At 48.0% G+C, this 13980-nt stretch overlaps 1 long non-coding RNA gene and 1 pseudogene across 1 annotated transcript; both read right to left on the bottom strand.

Moving 5' to 3' along the window:
* Nucleotides 1-1696: 1696 nt before the first annotated feature.
* On the bottom strand, nucleotides 1697-4467 carry E330017L17Rik (RIKEN cDNA E330017L17 gene). The gene is made up of 3 exons (NR_045190.2): nucleotides 4079-4467; nucleotides 2104-2253; nucleotides 1697-1987 (listed from the first exon to the last, which is right to left on the bottom strand). It is a non-coding gene; the product is annotated as an RIKEN cDNA E330017L17 gene (long non-coding RNA).
* Nucleotides 10258-11744, bottom strand: Gm12966 (predicted gene 12966; annotated as a pseudogene).

Genomic DNA, 13980 nt, shown 5'->3' with positions numbered 1-13980 from the left:
AGCCTCAGGTCTTTTGTGAATCTGTCCCCTAACCCAGAATGCTCCTCTCAGCTCTTCTCAGCCCCCTTATGCTTCAGCTGTGACTTTCTTTCACATTCTCATTTATTTATTTCTTATTTATCTATTTATTTTGTCTCTCTAAATAATCCTGGTTGTCCTGGAACTCACTGTGTAGACCAGGCTAGCCTTTAAATCAGAGAGATAGCTTGCCTCTGCCTCTCCAGTGCTGAGATGAAAGGTGTGGACCTCCATGCCTGGCCTGTATCCTTCTCATAAATTTTCCTTCCCCAAATGTTCTTTATGACTATCTTCCCAGACTGTCCAAGGCTTTGTTACCACACTGAAGTCCCAACTCACCTAGGGTGGATACTCTGTGGATGCTTCCATATCTAGTGTGTGTGGGAACACCCATCCTACCAGACCTCTGCAGAAATACACTCAATAGGTTTGGGGATGTAGCTCATTTTGTAGACGGCTTACCTAGCATGCTTGAAGTCCTGGGTATGAATGACCCCCAGCACTGCATACACTGCCAAGCTCAGAAACTCAGGGTCCCCCTTGGCTAAGTGGTGAGTTGGGAGACCAGCCTGGGCTACAGAAGAGCCTTTATAATAAGAAAAGAAAGAAAGAAAGAAAGAAAGAAAGAAAGAAAGAAAGAAAGAAAGAAAGAAAGAAAGAAAGAAAGAAAGAAAGAAAGAAAGAAAGAAAGAAAGAAAATGAAAGGAGATACTTGAAGGACTCCATGGCATTCTACAAAAGGATTTCCTTTGGGGCACAAGTTAGGACCCTTGGGGAAGGTGTAGAATACCTCGTTCATCTCTCAAAGCCCCGAATCTCTCAGTCATCTTCCCTGAGCACTGACCACACACCAACCACCCTGTGCTCAACGTGGGGTGCACACTGTGCCCAGGGTAGGAACCTGGCCCAAGAGTCAATGGGGGCACAGCCCCAGCCCCAACATTTGCCAAGCTGTGGGCCCAAAGGCATCTGTGTCCCCTGGGGGCCAGCAGGAACTCTGCCCAAGAATGAACTCAGCTCACACAGTTCCTGCCACGTGCAGCCCAGCGGAGAGAGTGAAGCCAACGCTTAGAATTCACCCTTATTTGCTGGTGAGGACAGCAGGCTTCTGAGAAAGGAAGGAAATGAGCACATCAGGATCTCTCCATGCTGCAGCCTGAGCTACATCCTCAAGACCCACACACAAGCAACAGCTCCCATCTCAGCTGAGGCCCCTTTGGTGACAAGTTCAGGTTCCTCTGATCTAGAAGAACCTTCTGGAAAGTCCCTCCTCGTCTTGACCTTGCCAGCCCCTTCAGCTGAGCTCCACCCTCCTCTCACTTTTGCTCTGAAACCTTGGGCAGACCCACATGCTGCCTTCACAGGGGCCTTGGTGAAATGACTCCCAAAGTGTGTGCTTCCTGTCCTAGGTCCCTGCAGGCCAGCCGTGTATCCCAGGGATGGACTAGAGTCACTCGAGCCAGAGCTCCTGTGCTGTACCCAAGATTCCATTCACAGCAGCAACTCAAACTGTCACATAGCTAAGAACACACTGATAGAAATGGAATTATACAACTTTACTGAGAGACATAAAGAGATCCCAGTCAATGAGGAGGCCTCCACCTGGGGGAAAGATCAGGACCATAAAAATGTCACTTCTCCCCAAGGCAATCCATAAACTTGATGTAACTGCAGTAAAAATATCAAAGGGACTTTTAATAGAATGTGACAAGTTGATTCTCGAGTTAATCTGGAAGGGGAAAAAAAACCACAAAGCTGATTACACAAGAATAAAACATACCAGAAAAAAAAAATACAGTATTCAGCGGCAGGAAAACACACACAACATTCACCATCTTAACTGTTTCAATTGTGCAGTTTGGTGGCATTCAGCACTTTCAAGACGCCTTATAGCCATCAGCACCATCGTCTCTACAACCAAATGGAAACTTAGTGCCCATTAAGCACTGACTCCCATTCCACACTCCTCCTGAAAGAAAGGGAAAAAAATGTGCTTTGTTTATTTTTGTGTATCTGATGTATGTGCGCGTATGTTTGTATGCACTCTTTTGTGTGAGTGCACACGCAAGGTCGCTGGAAGATTACCTGCCTTGTTTGCCCGTTGCTAGGGGGTTGTGCACACCAGCTATTCACCCTCCAGCTTCCAAGGCTTCGCCTCCCATCTCCATCCCGCTGTAGCATTCAGATGGTGTGCTGGTCAGTTTTGTTGACTTCACACAACAAGTGAAGGGTCACCTGAGAAGAGGGAACTGAAGTTGAAGAATTACTTCCACTAGTTTGTCTGTGGGCATATCTGAGGGGCCTTGTTTTTGTTTTGTTTTGGTTTGGTTTGGTTTGGTTTGGATTGGTTTTTTTGAGACAGGGTTTCTCTGTGTAGCCTTAGCTGTCCTGGAACTCACTTTGTAGACCAGGTTAGCCTTGAACTCAGAAATCCACCTGCCTCTGCCTCCCAAGTGCTGGGATTAAAGGAGTGCGCCACATGCCCAGCTTGAGGGACATTTTCTTGATAGTGATTGGTGTGGGACAGACCAGCTCGAAGCGGGCAGCACTGCTCCTGGGCAAGTGATCCTGAGTTTTATAAACAAACAAACAAACAAAACAAGTCAAGGGAGCAAGCCAGTAAGCAGCACTCCTCCATGGTCTCTGCATCAGTTCCTGCCCCCAAGTTCCTACTTTGAGTTCCTGTCTCAGCTTCCCTCCTCGATGGGCTGTGATTGCGACTCATGAGCCAAATAAACTCTTTCCTCTGAACTTGCTTCTGGCCCCAGTGTTTACCACAGCAACAGAAAATAACTAGGTCACCTGGGCTCTGAGGATTTGGCCCCTGACCCTCCCATAAGTGCTTTTTACTCACTAAGCTATCTCCCCAGTCCTATTTTTGTGTTTTGAGGTAGGGTTTGCTACATAGTCCAGACTGGCCTCAGACTCACTATGTTGCCCTTCATATATAAGCCTGACTCAAAGTCTTCAGCAATCTCCTACTCCAGCCTCCAGAGCGCTAGGATTACAGGCATGTGCCACCATGTCCAATGAAGGAAAACACTGAGTGAAGCCCTCAGGAGGCAGAGGCAGGGGGATCCCTGTGAGTCCTGGATAATCCTGGTCTATGTAGTGAATTCCAAGTCATCCAAGGTTATTTAGAGAGACCGTGTCTCAAAAAACATTGTTTTTTTCCTAGTGAAAATGAGGGAAGTCAGGGATGGAGAGATGGCCCAGTAGGTGAGAGCGCTCACTATACAGGTCTGAAGATAAGAGTCTGAATCTCAAACACATACACAAAGAAGTAGGATTGGCCACATGTGCCTATAACCCCAGTGGCTGCAAGTGTCAGAGACAGGAGGATAGCTGGAAGTGGCTAGCTAGCCTTGCTAGAATTTAATTTAAAAAAAAAAAATTTAAAAAGTGAAACAAGGGGCTGGAGAGATGGCTCAGCGGTTAAGAGCACTTCCAGAGGTCCTGAGTTCAAATCCCAGCAACCACATGGTGGCTTACAACCACCCATAATGAGATCTGATGCCCTCTTCTGGAGTGTCTGAAGACAGCCACAGTGTACTTATATAATAAATAAGTAAATAAATAAATCTTTTTTAAAAAAGTGAAACAAGGCAGAGAGTTATAGAGGACATCTGACCTCCTCCTCTGGCCTCCAAACACACACACACACACACACACACACACACACACACGCGCGTGCACACACATGGAAAAATGAGGGACTGATCAAACCATAAGTAAAAATATCTTATAAAACCAGATGAATTCTATCTATCCATCTATGTACCAGAAGTGAAGGATTCTGACCCCTGGATGAAGAATTTATTTAATAAATACAATTAGAAAAAGTACAAAATTTGAATTCCACCTCGGGCGCACTCAACACCCGTACGAATAAAGTCCCTTTGATTGTAAGAACTAAATGTAAAAAGCAAACCCCAGAACAGCACTAGAAGAAAAATAAGAAAAACATCTAAATTTGACTAAAAACAGTTAACTTGCAAGTGACAGAAGACTCTGTGAATAAAGTTAAAAGATGACAAACACACGAGGAACACAAACGTACCACAGACATCCGGGAACGCCGCAAGAACACAACTTGAAATAATAATAATATGGCTTTCATTTTCCCCGCGTCCTCGCGTCAATCAGAGGCTCCACTTTACCTCAAGGAGAACTGGAGCTTTACTGCGAGAAGATAAAGAGAAAGAGACAGCCAGCATCCCCTCTCATTGTCTCAGGAACTTCGCAGCCAGTCCACTGAAGCCCACATCAGAAACTACGCTTTGGAAAAGCCGAGCCTTTGATTCGAAAGGACTGCTCTGGCAGAGGGAAGAAAATGTTCTTGAAAATCAAAAGGGAAGGTCCCGGGGAACACTGGAGATAAATGTACCCCTTAACTAGATATCGAACATGACTTGAGAAGACCCGGGCTGTGTGCCCCTGAGGAAGTGCGCCGGGCACTGGGCAGGCAAGTGGGACTGAGCCGTGACCTTGGCAGAGGTCACGGGATGTGGGAGGAGAAAATTGTCGCTGCAGGACTTCAAAGTGGGGCAGTCAGTGCTTACAGGTCGCCTACCTCCCCCGGTGCCCCACCCACTCAAACATCTGGAACTGCTAGGATCCAGGCCACCCACTTCCCACATCTGGCTGATCCTCTCTGTAGCTTCAAGTGTCTGCAACAGGCCACCTTGGCTGGAGGGCAACAGTAGCCACTCAGCTCTTCACTATCTGCTGTGGACCTCCAGAGACAGGGCCTGAGGTGCTCAGCTGTTGTGATACCCACCCACCCACCCACAGCTCAGGCTTTTCTGGGGAGTCTCACAGGCCCTCTCCCCACTCATTTATCAGAGAGCAGGATTGTTGACATCCACAGGAGAAGCCATAGTATGGAAGTGAGTATCTCCCTGCAACTTGAACCTGGGTAGAAGAGGGTAGATCGGGGTAAAAGTCTACCCTGGCTGAATAGTTCTACAATTCAGAAAAGGCCCCACCTAATCAATGAAAAGATCCCCAACCCAATAGAAAAATGAGCAAAAGATAAAAAAAATGAAAACTTGATATTAAAGGAACATAGTAGAAAGTCACACCTGGAATCCTAGCACTTGGGCCACTAAAGCAGGATTGCAAGTTCAAGGCTGACTTGAACTACATTTGGAGACCCTGTCTCAAAACCCCACAATAAGGGCCAATGAGGCAGCTCAGCAAAGACACCGCCCACCACAGGAGCCACTACAACATTCAATGTACGAATATGTGGTAGAGAAAGAGTAGAAAGGAACTGCCTGATGTCGGCAGCCTGCCCTGCTACCTGAGGCCATGGGGACCTAACTTCTAGCCCACATTACACTGAGGGCCATGTCTGTGTCCCCAGGAGAGCAGCAGCAGAGGTCTGTGTCCATGCTTACAGCTCATATTACCACCAAAGTCCATGCAGAGATCCCTAGTCTGGGCTGCTGCCTGGGACCAAGGGTTGTGCAGACCTGGTCCCGCCCCTCACTGGGGCAATCAGAAGAGCAGGCCTTGCACCTCCTCTGGGTAGCACAATAGAGCTGGCCATGGGGTTAGGGGGACCAAGTGAGGGGCTCATGGGTGTGTGGGGAGGTAGCTCCACCCCTCATCTGCCAAGAGGTGGAGTGGTCACAGGAGAGATGCCCTTCCTTCCTCAAACCTGCCTATGTTAAGCCAGAGGCTGGCCAGAGGTCTGTAGAGCAGGAGAGCCAGCCCCGCCCCTCAACAGCTGCAGCACTCAAGAGAGCAGGACCTGCATCTTGCCTGGGTAGCACACTAGAACTGATCCTGGTGGCATGGAGATAGGTGAGCCAGCCCGAGGGCATGAGAGTAGGAGAGTTGACCCTGCCCCTTGCAGGGCATTGGGTGAACTAGCCAAGGCAGTGCTGGAGAGCTCACTCTAGTGGCGTGGGTGTGAGAGAGCTGGGGGGCTGACCAACTTGGCTACCACCCAGGCCCAGATCCAGGGCTTTGGGTTGGCCCACCCCAACATCTACCCCATCTAGGAACTGCCGGAGCTCATAAAGGGGCCAGGCCTGCAGATTGAAAGCAGCAGAGCCTCCATAACTCAGGGCAGCAACAGGATATCTGAAAGGAGTCCAGGTAAGGATGCAGTATTGATAGAGTAGCAGAAGCCAGAGGACTCAGACCAGACCAAGGAGTCATTGCAATGAACGTTTGCAAGTGAAGATGTGTGGACAGAGGGGTACGCTGTGGGACACACTGCAGCTCCCATAATAAGATGCCTTTTGTTTTTGTTCTGTTTTGCCTTGTTTTTGTTTTTGTTTTTTAAGTTTATTTGGAGAGGGGTTGCAAGGGCAGAGAGCAGACACAAAGAGATAAAGAGATGAATGGGATTAGGGTACGTGGTGCAAAATAAACAAAGAGTGATTGCAAGGTTAAAAAATACGTTATACAGTTAATGAGGTCTTTATCAAGGATGGTTTGGCAATTCTGTTGACTGTAAATACGCCTGCCTTTAAACTGGACAATCCCACATCTACCAACACAGCCAGCCGAAGATGGCTGAGAAGGTGGCCAATGGTGCCTCTGCCTGCCCACCATGCTTGTGACACACTACCTTGCATTGTTGCTATGAGGAACTGGGTCACAGATCGCATTCGGGGGAGAAAGAACATCGAGCAACTGAGAGTTAGAAAAAAAGAGGCCAGAGGCTGAGACAGGCAGAAATGTCCCCAAGGGTAAACAAAACAGTATAAAGACTGGGGGTGGGGGGTGGACACTGGCAGAGATGAGGGAATGTGAGTCAGAGGAGCCCTAGACAGAAGGATGGGAGGTCCTGACACCTGACAGAGCCAGGGCAAACACTGGACCCTGCCTGGCCTGTGGAGAGGCTCAGTACCATGAAACCATATCAGCCACTTGACAATTTCATCGACTTCACAGACTCGAGCCAGGCAACTACATTAACAAGCCACCCTCAGCCTCAACCCAGTGCTTCAGAGCCAGGATGCTCAGGGACCACGGGTGGCTGCTCAGATGACCTTGAACAGACCCAGATTATTTGCTCAGATGACCAGGGCAAATCTGTATAATCACAGAGAGCCCAAGACTGTGAGGAGGAAGTGGATCCGACCCAAGAAGTACTGGGTTGTCCTGAGAGCAAAGCAGGGCTCCCCAGAACTCTCAAAGCACATGCCTGCTACACACCTGCACACACACACACACACACACACACACACACACCCTGCACACACACACACACATACACCTACCACACACATACCTGTGCACACACACACCTGCACACATACACATCTGTCACACACACACATCTGCACACATACACACCTGCCACACACACACACCTACACACACACACCTACCACACATACCTGCACACCTATACACCTACACACACACCTACCACACACATACCTGCACACCTATACACCTACACACACCTGCACACACACACACACCTGCCACAGCCAGAAGCCTAGTCCTAAAGAAATGCTTGTGCTTAGTGAGGACCAGAGACACCTGCCTAGGGTGTGCAGGCAGGGGCCTGGCTGAGGGGGTGGGGCAGAGAGACAGAGGACAGGTATTGCACCTGGCAGCAATAACTGAGTTTCAAGCTCCTATGAGGATCTGTCAATATGCTGCAGATGCTGGAGAAAGCATTGCTTGTCTGAGACCCACTTTGACCACGCTCCACAGTTCTCCTCAGCTTGTCTGTATTAGGGCTTAACCGAGAAGCCACTCCATCCTGAGCAGCACAGCTTGGGAAATCCAGAAAGCAGAGGCCCAGACTAGAGTCCTGGAGGGATGCCTCGGCTTCTGGACCTCGTGAGGGGTTGCCCTCACTCTCCTCAGAGAAGTCCCACCGGGGTCAAGTCCAGCTACTCACAGCAGGAAGCACCTCAGAGGTCACCCTGTCGGAGGACCCTATGTCCTGTAGGATGCTCCCTGTCAGAGCGCATCTACTGGATTCTTCATCATAACCTTCTTTTACTCCTCCCTGCCCTGTATTTCCAATAACTAGAGGTCAGCCTGAGGTTCGGTCCTCTGGCGAGGTTCCACAGCAGTGCTGGCAGTGCCTGGCCACATATCCTTGACCAGTCCTGGAGGTCATTAGTATACTCCACCTGTTCTGAACCAGCCACTCATGGGAATTCTCTGGTCCTGGGAATTACTGGGAGCTTAGCATCCCTGGAAGACACTTAGTAAGAACAGAATGGGAACCAGAGGCTAAATGCCCAGCCTTCTTTTTTTTCTGGGGAGGCTTCTGGAATGTTCTGTAGCCTTGAGCTTCCATTGCCTGAGTGTCACCCCCTCATCAGTTTATTTTTAACCTTGTGTGTGTGTGTGTATCCATGTTTGTGCGCAGACCTCTCTCTCTCTCTCTCTCTCTCTCTCTCTCTGTGTGTGTGTGTGTGTGTGTGTGTAGATGAGTGTGAACATGTGAGTGTGTGTAGAACCAAGGGCCAATCTTGGATGGCTTCCTCCTTTGCTCTCCACCTTATTTTTCCAAGACAGAGTCTCTCACCATACCCTAGAGCTCACCCATATAGCTAGACTGACTGCCAGTGAGGTTCTGGGGTCCCCCAGGCTTCACCTCCCCTGTGGTGTGATCACAGGCACACCCCATGCCACCAGGTGGTACATGGGTGCTGGGAGATATGAACCCAGGTCTTCACGCTTGTGTAGTCATCTCTGCAGCTCTGATCCTTCCTTCTGTTGCTGACTTTCTTCCTCCCCAGCATCACCACCCCTCTCCTTTATCCCTACGATCATTTCCGAGGTAAATTACTTGGACCCAAATCCTTTTTCTAGGGTCTCATGTTTGGGAAACAACTCACAAGCAGAGTTGTGTGTGTCACAGCATCTCAGGGGACACATGAAGTTCTCAAGTGTTGGTGCCATCAGAGGTAATGACCTGCTTCCCACTAGAACATTCCTTATCAACCTCCTGTGATTAATTGTTCCATCCATCAGTGATTATTGCCTGAATCAATTATTTTATTAAGGGATATAAAAAGAAAGTGGTTTCCAAATCCTATCAATCCTTCTAAGCTGGGAAATATATATATATATATATATATAACTTTCCTCATAAGGCAGGACTTTCAGGTTGAGATGAAGTGGTAGAGGCCAGGCTAAGGGCCTGATTCTCTCCTTCCTCATTGCTGACTCTCAGGATGAGGAATTGTGCCCTAGATACTTCCAATGGTATTTAATGACACTTGATGGGTTTGTGGCTGAGTGCTTGTCTCCTGGCTGGTAGCTCAACTCTGAGAGGCAGTGGAGTCTTTAGGAGGTCAGGTCGGACTGATAGAACTGGGTCTCTGGAGCCCTAAGAAGCTGGCTCCGTCCATAAAGCGCTTGTCTTGGAAGCACAAAGACCCAAGTCCAGTCCCCAGAACCCACAGACAGAAGTCTGGGACTGTGGTGCCCACATGTAACCCCAGCTGGGGAGGCAGAGGCAGGTGGACTCTGCTGTCTAACCAGCCTAGAATAATCTTCAGGCTCCAGGTCAGTGAAAGAACTTGTCTCAAAAACCAAGCAGGGACGGGTGTGGAGGTGCACGCCTTTAATCCCAGCCCTCAGGAGGCAAAAGCAGGCAGATCTCTGGGAGTTTGAGGCCAGCCTGGGCTACAAAGAGAGAGTCCAGGACAGCCAGGGCTACATAGAGAAACCCTGTCCCGGTGGTGGTGGTGGTGGTGGGGACCAAGCTGGATGGCTTCCAAGCAACAGCATGTGGCTTTATGTGCACACACATCATGTAGACTCCACCCCATGAACCTTCTCACGTATGAACTCACAAGAGGAGGAGGAGGGAGAAAAAGAGAAGGAAAAGGAGCGGGGGGTGGGGGGGGAGCACAGCTCACATCATAGAGCACTTGCCAGGCAAACCCTGACAACCTCATTTCAGTCCCGGGGACCCAAGTTTGCTGTTTATTTGATCATTTCATTATTCATTCATTCACTCAAGACAGGGTCTCTCTGTGTAGCCCTGGCTGTTCTAGAACTCACTCTGAAGACCAGGCTGGCCTCGAACTCAGAAATCCACCTGATTGCTGGGACTAAAGGTGTGAACCACCACCCCATGACCTTGTTTGCGTGATCCAAAGCAGCTTGGGGAAGAAATGCTTGGCTCACATGTCCCAATCACAGTCGATCACTGAGAGAAGTCAGAGCATGCCATACAGGAATGATGGCGACTGGCTGGCTCTCCATGACTTGCTCAGTCTGCTTTCTTTTTTTTTTTTTTTTAATAATACTTAGTAGTATTTTATTATCAACAACAAACAGCTGCTTTACTTTAATGTCTATCTACAGCTGTTAATGGGCAAGAAGACACCCTTGACCCTAACAAGTAAAACTCATATTAAGCCTTTATATACAAGCAAATTTAGAGCTCTTTTAAAGTGTCCAAAACTATTCATTAGTTTAATTAAACTAATCTTGAGTTAACATATCTGAACAATGAACTAAAATATTCAAAAGTTTTTCTAGTACAAAAAATTAAATGCTTTAGGTATAAAAGAGCTCTATCAATATACACAAACTATATACTTCAGACAGTCACAAAAGTGTGAGCAGAAGGCTTATCAAAAGACATTTAATACAATTAGTTTTCAACAACCCCTTGGTGGTCCACATCTACAAAGAAATCCAGCCCAACCCCCTCCAAATCCCACCCCACAGAAAAGCACATACTTACCAGAACTTTTAGCAAGTATGGTTTGGGGATTTGTTTTGTTTTTTTTTTAAAAAGGCCCCCAGGGCAAGTTATTTACAGTTTAATTGCCACTGTCAACTGATCTGGACCTGGACCGGGATCGGGACCTCTGGCGATCCACAGATGCTGGAGATTTAGATCTACTCGAAGAACCACGTTTCTGGCTCTTCTCAGGCACAGGAGACCTACTACCAGAACGGGACTTGCTCTGGCTCCGGCTCCTGCTCCTTGATCGGCTGTAAGACTTGCTCCTGCGTGAACGGGATCGGCTACGGGACCTAGAGGAACTCCTGGTCCGAGATCGTGACCTGCTTCTTGACCTGTGCCTTTTGCTGCCTACAATTAATTTGATTTTTCTCCCGTTAATTTCCTTTCCAGAAAGTTTCTCAATAGCATTCTTTAAGTCACCATAAGAGGCAAACTCAACTACCCCTTCATTTAGTTTAGGTCGATGTGCATCCGCAAAGGTTACTTCCCCAGCTTGTCTCATGAAATCTTTGAGATCCTGCCAGCTGACTCTTGAGGATAAATTCTCAACTATAAGTCGATTTTCTGTTCTTACAGGTGGAGCATTTCGTCTATCATTTCGAGGTCTGCGACTGCTAAAACGGTCGGAGTATCGTCCTCTACCTCTTCCACCTCGAGATCGAGCCCGAGCATGTTCAATCGTCACCCTTTCACTGCAAAGTTCCTTCCCATCAAGTTCATAAACAGCATCATCTGCATCCCTTGGGTCCTCAAATTCCACAAAACCAAAACCTGTTTTCAAGTCAATATCTCGGATCCGTCCGTAACCCTTGAAGAATCTTTCCACATCTTTCACCCTCGCTGCTGGATTTAGTCTCCCAATGAACACTCGACAGCCACTCATGATGCCCGGCTAGTGTTTCCTACCGGACGGGGTCTTTGGCGGCTGAGACCCCGGAGAGGTCCGTAGTCTGCGACGGAGCTGTCTGCCTCCCTACACAAACACACACACAACACACATACACACGAACCCAACTCGTCTCAGTCTGCTTTCTTATACAACCCAAGACCACCTCCCTGGGTGTGGCTCCACCCATTGGGGGCTGGACCCCTTTCACATCAATCACTAGGAAAATGTCCTACAGACTTACTTGTCTACGGGCGGGCCCGTGTGATGGAGACCACTCCTCAGTTGAGGTCCCCTCCTCTCATATGACTCTGTGTGAAGTTTACAAAGCTAACCTACAAACCAAGTGAAGGCGGAAGAAGATAACTTGAGCCCACGGAATTGTCCTCTGACCTTCAAACACATACCCGAAGACACATCACAGACATGAGGATGAGGATGATGGTGATGGTGATGGTGATGGTGGTGGTGATGGTGGTGGTGGTGATGCTGATGCTAATGATAATGAATACACTTAGAAAGAGGAGGTCACTAGAACCAGGCCTTTATAGGTTAGAATGCAACCTTGGCTCTGACCTACTGTGCTCCTTGGTCAGCAACACTGTGAACAGGGATGTGAACGCAGGTTCCTGCCACCACAGCCCAGCCATTCCTCCATGCCTTTGTCACTATGATGAACCTGTAACCTTCTAACTCAATGAACCAAAATAAATCTCTCCTTTCATAAATTGTCCCTGACTGGTATTTTGTCACACAACTCAGAAGAAACTAGCACACACATGAACAGATGGGTATTTATATGTTCTATGCATTTCAATGCACTCAGTCACTCTTTCATCTGCCCCAAGGGGCACCCCTTCCCTCAGGCCCTCTGTCAGCCTTGGCCAGGGTCCTCGCTTTCTGGCCCAGTGAGATACCTCAAGCTTCCATAACCTACTTCCTGGCCCAGGCCTGCACTCAGCCATTCCTCAGAGGAGCCCTGGCTCCTGGGGTCCAGGTGACCCAGGCTGTGCTCAGTGAATCTGGATTTTCGCTTCTTCTGAAGGTTGTTGGCGGATGGAGTCAGCAGTTCCATACCTTCGAACAGAAAAAAACCCAAAAGAACGGTGCCTGCCTGCTGATCTCTCCAAGTCGAATATAACACTTCGAGGTTTTATTTAGTCTCTTTGATCTTTTCCCCAGATCTCTCTTCTCACACGCTGATGATCTTAGATTTCAGCATTTGCATAATTACTTATTTATATTACCCTGTGATTTTTTATATAAAAGTATCAAAAATAGTGACAATAAATTGGTATTTTTTTTTATTCTAGCAGTGAGAATTTCAAATGAAGTTTTAAGACTCCTTTGAAGCTCTTTTTCTCTTCAGAAAACATTTCTTTCAGGACGTATGGTCCACGGGCTCTGAGGTAAAACCGCTTGAGCTAGTTATTTCTGTGGAGTGATTACATCACCGGCTCGCTGTACATTCGAGGCCTGCCATTTCAGAGTGTCTTCAGACGACAGCGAGCGCTTCCCCCTCCTTCCCTTTTGATTTAATGTTATTTTGAATCTATTAAATATTTATATGATTCCAAAGTCAAAACCACATAAAAGTATCTGGAGAGTTCCATTTCCACCATTCTCCCGCTGCCCTGTCCCTTCCCTCGGAAGCAATCATTTTTATTGCTTTCTGCTCGGCTGTTTATCCTGACAGTGCTTTTTTCTTGCAAATATAAACCATTTGTGTACGCACTTAAACTCCTCTGCCCTGATCTCAAATGTTTCTCAAAGGCTCAGTCCCCAGCTGATGGCACGGGGTGTGGGGGAGAGTTATTGGGGATACTGGAACCCTGGTCCTTCCTTCTCTCAGCTTACAGGCGCCCATGAGGCAGGCAACTGTAGGCTCCACATACATCTTCTACTGTGAGGTTCTGCCTCATCACAGGCTCTAAGCATCAGGACCAGGAGACAATGGACTGAAATCTCTGATTTGTGAGCCAAAGGGACCTTCTCCTTCCTTTAAGCTTTTTGCTGCAGGAGTTGGGAAGCTGGCATTCTTCTTCCCCTTCGTTATCTAAGGACGGTGTGCTCTGCACTATGCATTCAACCCCTGTACTTGGTGCTTCCTGCTTTAGGACACACCCTGGCAGCCACTGCTTGGCACCCTCCATGTTCCTTGCCTATGTATTCGGTTGCGTGACTATACTACCATTTATTCAGTACTGTCCTAATGGCGGGCATTTAGATTGTTTACAATGCTTTGCTGTTTCAAACAGTGCAGAACAAGCAACCTCATGTGGAAGTCATTTTAGTTTTGTTTTCCCAATGACCCTTCAGTTGAGAACCTGGAGGTAGGGTTGCGGGACCAAAGGATAAATGTATAAACAGCCCTGCC

The sequence above is a fragment of the Mus musculus genome, chromosome 4, assembly GCF_000001635.26.
Source record: "Mus musculus strain C57BL/6J chromosome 4, GRCm38.p6 C57BL/6J".
NCBI lineage: Eukaryota > Metazoa > Chordata > Mammalia > Rodentia > Muridae > Mus > Mus musculus.
This window is presented reverse-complemented; position numbering and strand designations above follow the sequence as displayed.